The sequence below is a fragment of the Salvelinus sp. IW2-2015 genome, linkage group LG10, assembly GCF_002910315.2.
Source record: "Salvelinus sp. IW2-2015 linkage group LG10, ASM291031v2, whole genome shotgun sequence".
Lineage (NCBI taxonomy): Eukaryota > Metazoa > Chordata > Actinopteri > Salmoniformes > Salmonidae > Salvelinus > Salvelinus sp. IW2-2015.
The window spans coordinates 12,596,374-12,602,482 of NC_036850.1; the positions used below are offsets into that span (position 1 = coordinate 12,596,374).

The following is a 6,109-nucleotide window of genomic DNA, read 5'->3' on the forward strand; positions in this document are numbered from 1 at the left end:
AATCGTCACCTTATTCAGTCTCATCTGAAAATCGTAAAATTATTGGTTATCTTCACYAACCCTGGCTAACAAGTTGAATCAGCAATACAAATTTTGGTTTAATTATTTATTTACTAAATAATCACACAGAATTACATATACACAGGATAGATCATACATTGATTACTAATTATGTCATACAAGAAAACGTCCCTAGTGGACAGAACCGATATGACYGCTGGTTACACAAAGAAAGAGGGTTGGGTTTGAATGAAAGCGCGGGAAGACTAAGGAACAAAAGGATTGGGTCTCTATCGGACCTCATGAAGCTATGCTATCGTAAATACAGAATCYTATGCATTCTAAATAAGCGCCCATTTGGAAAAGGAAAATGCAGGAAATATTTACTCTGAGCTGCGCTTCGATTGATTGGTCGTAGATGGAAGGCTGGGTTGCCCAGCAGAGATCTCCCTTGTCCTTTGAAGAATATGTCTTGTGGTAGAACYAATACGTTGTAGTACCGTCGTCGTGTGGTAGAACGGATACGTTGTAGTACCCTGTCTTTCTGAAGAGATTGTCTGTCCTTTCCTAGCACACATTTACAGCTGCTGCTGCTAACTCGACGTCTAGGATGTATCACTTCTTTAGTGAATAAGAYTTCAAAGTTCATACCAGTTGCCATACTATAAGCTCATGCTATATTCTGGCTGGTATAGTCGAAATTCATCCTTCCAGCGTGTCAATCATCACCTCRACGTTGAAATTCGCCCTTCTAAACGTATGGACATCAGTCCTCATGTCCCCGGGAACACAATGTTAATTTCGTTAGGTTGTAGTCGTTCAACCATTCACAACCAGAGCTTGGCTTAGTTCTGTAGTTGATATTAGCCCTTTTAAACGTATGTACAGCAGTCCTCACATCATTCACAACCAATGTCTGTTCACATGGGCYGGGCCACTGAGTGAGCATAGTTCACTTATGAAAACAATTCTCTKATTTAGAAGCTAAAATTACATTTAATCTTTTCACAAATAGTTTCATATTTAAACATTTAAATTGCACAACAATTCCATGCGAATCTCATAACTAGAATGTGTAGACTTTCCAAGATACAGTTTATGTCATCCTATCATTAGTAATAATGTCTCAGACGACAACTGATCTGACATCATATCCTTTAAGTATCAACAGATAATTTCAACTGGTTGGATTACCAAAATATGCTTCTGTTCCCCACCCTTTTGATGTTAAGAAAGGGCTTTCTAAGAGTCCAATCTGTAGAGTAGAGAGAGAAAGGGGGGAGGCTATTTATGGGTGTCATAAACCTCACCAACAGGGCAATGTCATGACACAAGGTAGAACGAGTCGACCAACAAGTGTTTCAACAAGACTTGAACACAATGATCATTTTCATCCTCATCCTGTGTGAGTATATTTATGAAAATTAACCTGATATTGATTTAGTTTTAATTGAATTCAAATGTATTTTCCATTTTGCTATTTAAATTAGTCGATGTTGTATTTTTTGAATGTATTTTCTTTTCTAAGGTGCCTTGTCAAGAGAGGCCATGGTCCAAACCACAGGCAGGTCAAAGTCCATTCATTATTGAAGATGATTGAATTCTCATTTAGATAATTACAATATGATACTCTACACATAAATTATTTACATATTGCAGATATTTTATGCCCCAAATACTTTTTATTTTCTCAAATATTAGCCAAGAAGATTTTTCCAGCAAAGATCTATAGGACTACTACAGGAACAATAATGGAGGGAAGTGACCTCGTGGTAAAATGTAGTACACATGGGGGCAAGGAAGWTAAAGTGGCATATGTTTACTTGTGCATTAACGGGGTTGCAGTGGATCAGAAGAAAACTATACAAGAAGACACCCMTTTCACCARGAAAAGTGTTACTGGCCAACAGACTGGCAATTACAGCTGTGTGTTCTCTAAAACCCAGTTTCCATTCTCTGAAGTGCAGGGAAAAGGAGATAATTATCTTTCCATCCAGGTGATGYGTAAGGATATMTTTACTGTCTGGATAGGTCATTGCTGTTAGACATTATTTGACACACACTAAGTGTACAAAACATTAGGAACACCTTCCTAGTATTGAGTTGCACACCCCTTGCCCTCAGAATAGCCTCACTTCGTCTGGGCATGGACTCTATAAGGTGTCGAAACATTCCACAGGGATGCTGGCCCATGTTGACTCCAATGCTTCCCACAATTGTGTCAAGTTGCCTGGATGTCCTTTGGGTGGTGCACCATTCTTGATACACACGAAAAACTGTTGAGTGTGAAAAACTCAGCAGTGTTGCAGTTCTTGACTCACTCAAACCGGTGTGCCTGGTACCTACTACCATAACCCTTTCAAAGGCTCTTAAATATTTTGTATTGCCCATTCACCCTCTGAATGGCACACATACACAATCCATGTCTGAATTGTCACAAGGCTTAAAAATCCTTCTTTAKCCTGTCTCCTCCCTTTRATCTACACTGATTGAAGTGGATTTAACAAGTGACATCAATGAGGGATCATAGCTTTCACCTGGATTCACCTYGTCAGTCTATGTCATGGAAAGAGCAGGTGTCCTTAATGTTTTGTACACTCAGTGTATATGGATATACTATCCTTTTCAATGTTTTTGATACAAGTATATTTCAATGTGGCTGCAAACGTATTTTACACCTTAACTGATTCCTGTCTCTTCCTMCTCATACAGACCGTATACTCCCTGCAGACATATCACTTGCAGGCTCAAGAACTGTGAGAAAGGGAGATGGTGTGGAGTTTAAGTGTACTATTTCAGACCCCAGTTTRKAAACAAAAAAGACCAGTGACTTAGTTCACTCTTACCTCTGCAAGTATGGCTCTGTTGTTCAGATCCAGGTGTTTGACGTGAAGAGCATGGAGGCAACGTTTACGATGAAACGTTTTTTAAAGAGTGACACAGGCAACTACAGTTGTGTGCTTGACCTGCAATCAAAAACCCTCAAAGATAAACACAGAACATTATATGGAAATAATGCAGTATTTCTACAGGTTGATGGTAAGAATGTATGGTGTTTCTCTAAATACTTCTATATTTAAATAATATAGTCACTTCATACGTAACTAGTTGTGTTATTAGAAAGTCATTGTTGATGGTTCATGGTTGCAGTACGTTGTTACTATGGAAATGAGATGTATAACGACATGTCTGTTCTGCTTTCCAGTGTCCTGGAGTCACTTAATCACACCGGTTGTGTTCTGCATCTGTTTTCTTCTGATCTTATCACTGATAGTGGGCATATGGTGGCTGTTCATWAAACAAGGTCAGGCCARTTAACATGGACATTACTCTGGATACCCTGGTCTAATTCATATAGAATAATGTTTATCAAACTAATACATTCCCATATCTGGATTGAATGAATTGTCTGGAGCTTTTCTAATGTCATTGTTATAATAGTTAACTTAATTTAATCAATAATGTTACATTTCATTTTTGTGCCACTGACTGGGGAGGGTGATGGTACATGTGTTTTTTAAGCTCTCACCGATAAAACTATTGTTCTATTAACAAACATTTATTTCCCATTCTGGGATATTTCTTTGTCTTAGACGGAACGTCAAATGTGGAGGAAAAATCCAGGTAGGAAAATCATGTATCTTTGACATTTTATTTTATTTTATGAAAATTCTTCCATTGTATCTATTTGTATTAGTTTCTTTGAATAGAACTGTCACAGACTACATTCTGTATTTATACTGTAATGAAGCAATGGAGAAACACAAAGGTGTTACATTACTTAAGTACACAAGCAATAATGCAAAGTGTGCTGCATCTATATAAAGGTGTGTATGAATAAGATTAATATTTAACGGAATATGACAATCTAATAACCACAACCAATGTATCTTGTTTATTTGTCAGTGATGAATTTGCCTATGACAGTGTGGCCGGTAAGATAATATTTATTTAGTTTGGATAATAGTTAGCTGCATTAACTATGCTTTAAATTAAATATAAGTGTGTTTTAAAATACTAACCATGCTGATAGTAAGTAAATGGTCATGAAATTTGTTTCAGTGCCTTGTGTTAAAACAGGAGTGTATATTTATTATTTTAAAATATAATTGTAGTCTTCTTAACCCCCAAACAGGTGGGGAGGAGTACCAGGATGTGGGTGAGAAATGTTAAGATAATATGATGCTGCACAAACATTTACGAATTATGATGTCAAATAAAAATAGGTATGTTTTTTCATTCTTACATTTGCAACACTGGGTAAATGTAAATAAAAAAATATATAGATATTTTTAGCATCTTGAATAAAAAAAGGTTATTTAAATACAGTACATTGCTTTAATAAGAACATTAGATATTTCATTTTCTAATCTCCCGAACATGTGATACAAGATACCAACATTTGGGTGAGAAATGCTTAGATAATGACGTTTAAAAAAATTATGATAATAATGATCATTTAAAATTTAAGGTATGTTTAGGTATGTTTTTCTGATACTGGGTAAATGGTCATGACTGAAATAATATGCCACGCCTTGAGTGACAATAATGAACATCTTAACATCTTCTAATGAGGTGATGAGATTGGTACAAAACATGACATGGGTGAGAAATGCTTAGATATTATGAAGCTCCATAGAAATGCAATGATTATATTGTGACATTTACAGTACTGGGTAAATGGTGATGTAACTGACTTCAGGGCCTTGGGTGATTTTTTTTGCTAAATAACATGTTTTAATTAAATATATTTAACTTCCATCTTCTTATCTCCGAAACAGTGGATATCACGTACCAAGATATTCTGGTGAGCTGTGAGTTCCAAATGAGCTTTGACTAATGATAACTAATGTTTATGTTGACTCTTGGTCATAGAGGCTTACAGGTCTACACTCAATTTCTTCCTCTTTTACTTTTCCACACCTTTTGTAATTTTATATTTCAGGTTGACACACGGAAAATTAAACACGTTATAGCACGTATTCGAGGTGAGTTCAATATTTTGAAATAGTAATAATAGTAAGTTAGGTGTACTTTTGGGGATTTCCATACGTCAGGCAGAACGAGTCAGGTTTTGTTTCACGGTATCTATCTGACCATGCAAAATATCTTGTCTCACTTTCTATGTCAATGGTGTAATTTCTGATGGTTAGACACGTAAGTATTTTGCATAGGAAACCACAGATGCATTCAGTCACATTCTTGCTATTCTTTGTACTTCACATAAAGCAACCCAAGATAAGAATGGTTTACATCATGATCTGGGTATATATCCTCTGTGCAGAGAATACAGACTTGAGACCTTCTCCTCAGAGCTGCAGTGTATCTTGTGGCGAACACTCTCCAATTCCCCAATGCTTCTGTGATAAACCTATTTAATCATTGTCTTAATGTCATTGTCCCACCTCATCTTGGATGCTATTATATCCTGAAAACTGAAATATTTCTGATATTAGAATAAACACACAGCTGTAATCTAATGTGACGAAGGATTTGTTGGACCGGATATAATATGWTGGGGACTTTTCATCCACAGATGCAGCAAATCAAGGCCCATATACAGAGGTTGTGTATGCCAAGTCATGCAAGAAGAAAAGACGTCATCAATACATGCCTTAATCATTATTAGATCTGCATTATTTCAAAGCWGTACTGCATGTGTACTTCATGGTTTACAGTATCTATAATTATGTATTTTATGTATTGTGTATTCAATGCGTGTCTTGTGTTGGACTACTCCCTGCATGTCCAAGTTGACGACGATGCCAAATTGTTTTGTGACCTGACATTTGCGGTGCATTGTATTATATCTTCAGTGGAAGTAATAAGCATTTTTTGGAGTCATTTTGAAGTACCACATTAAGTATTATTGCTGGATATACTATTGCATTCTCCCTCATAAAAAAATATTTTTCAATGTTCTCAAACTGGGAATGTGGTATACTTCTTTATTGGAACTGAAAACAAATGCAATCATTTTATAGGCACAGTTTCAGTTGGCACAGTAGTTTAGAATATCACCCTTGATAGCAAGGAAGACTGTGGGCTCACTTGGTCGAACCAATAATGTAAGGCTGTCACCCATTCTACAGTCCCCCTCTAAAACATG

The 6,109-nt window shown here is 36.4% G+C and overlaps 1 long non-coding RNA gene across 1 annotated transcript; it reads left to right on the forward strand.

Moving 5' to 3' along the window:
- The first annotated feature begins 2,469 nt into the window (after window positions 1-2,469).
- Window positions 2,470-5,890, forward strand: LOC139028282 (uncharacterized). The gene is made up of 7 exons (XR_011480464.1): window positions 2,470-3,039; window positions 3,206-3,624; window positions 3,907-3,935; window positions 4,136-4,159; window positions 4,782-4,807; window positions 4,946-4,988; window positions 5,537-5,890. It is a non-coding gene; the product is annotated as an uncharacterized lncRNA (long non-coding RNA).
- The last annotated feature ends 219 nt before the right edge of the window (window positions 5,891-6,109 follow it).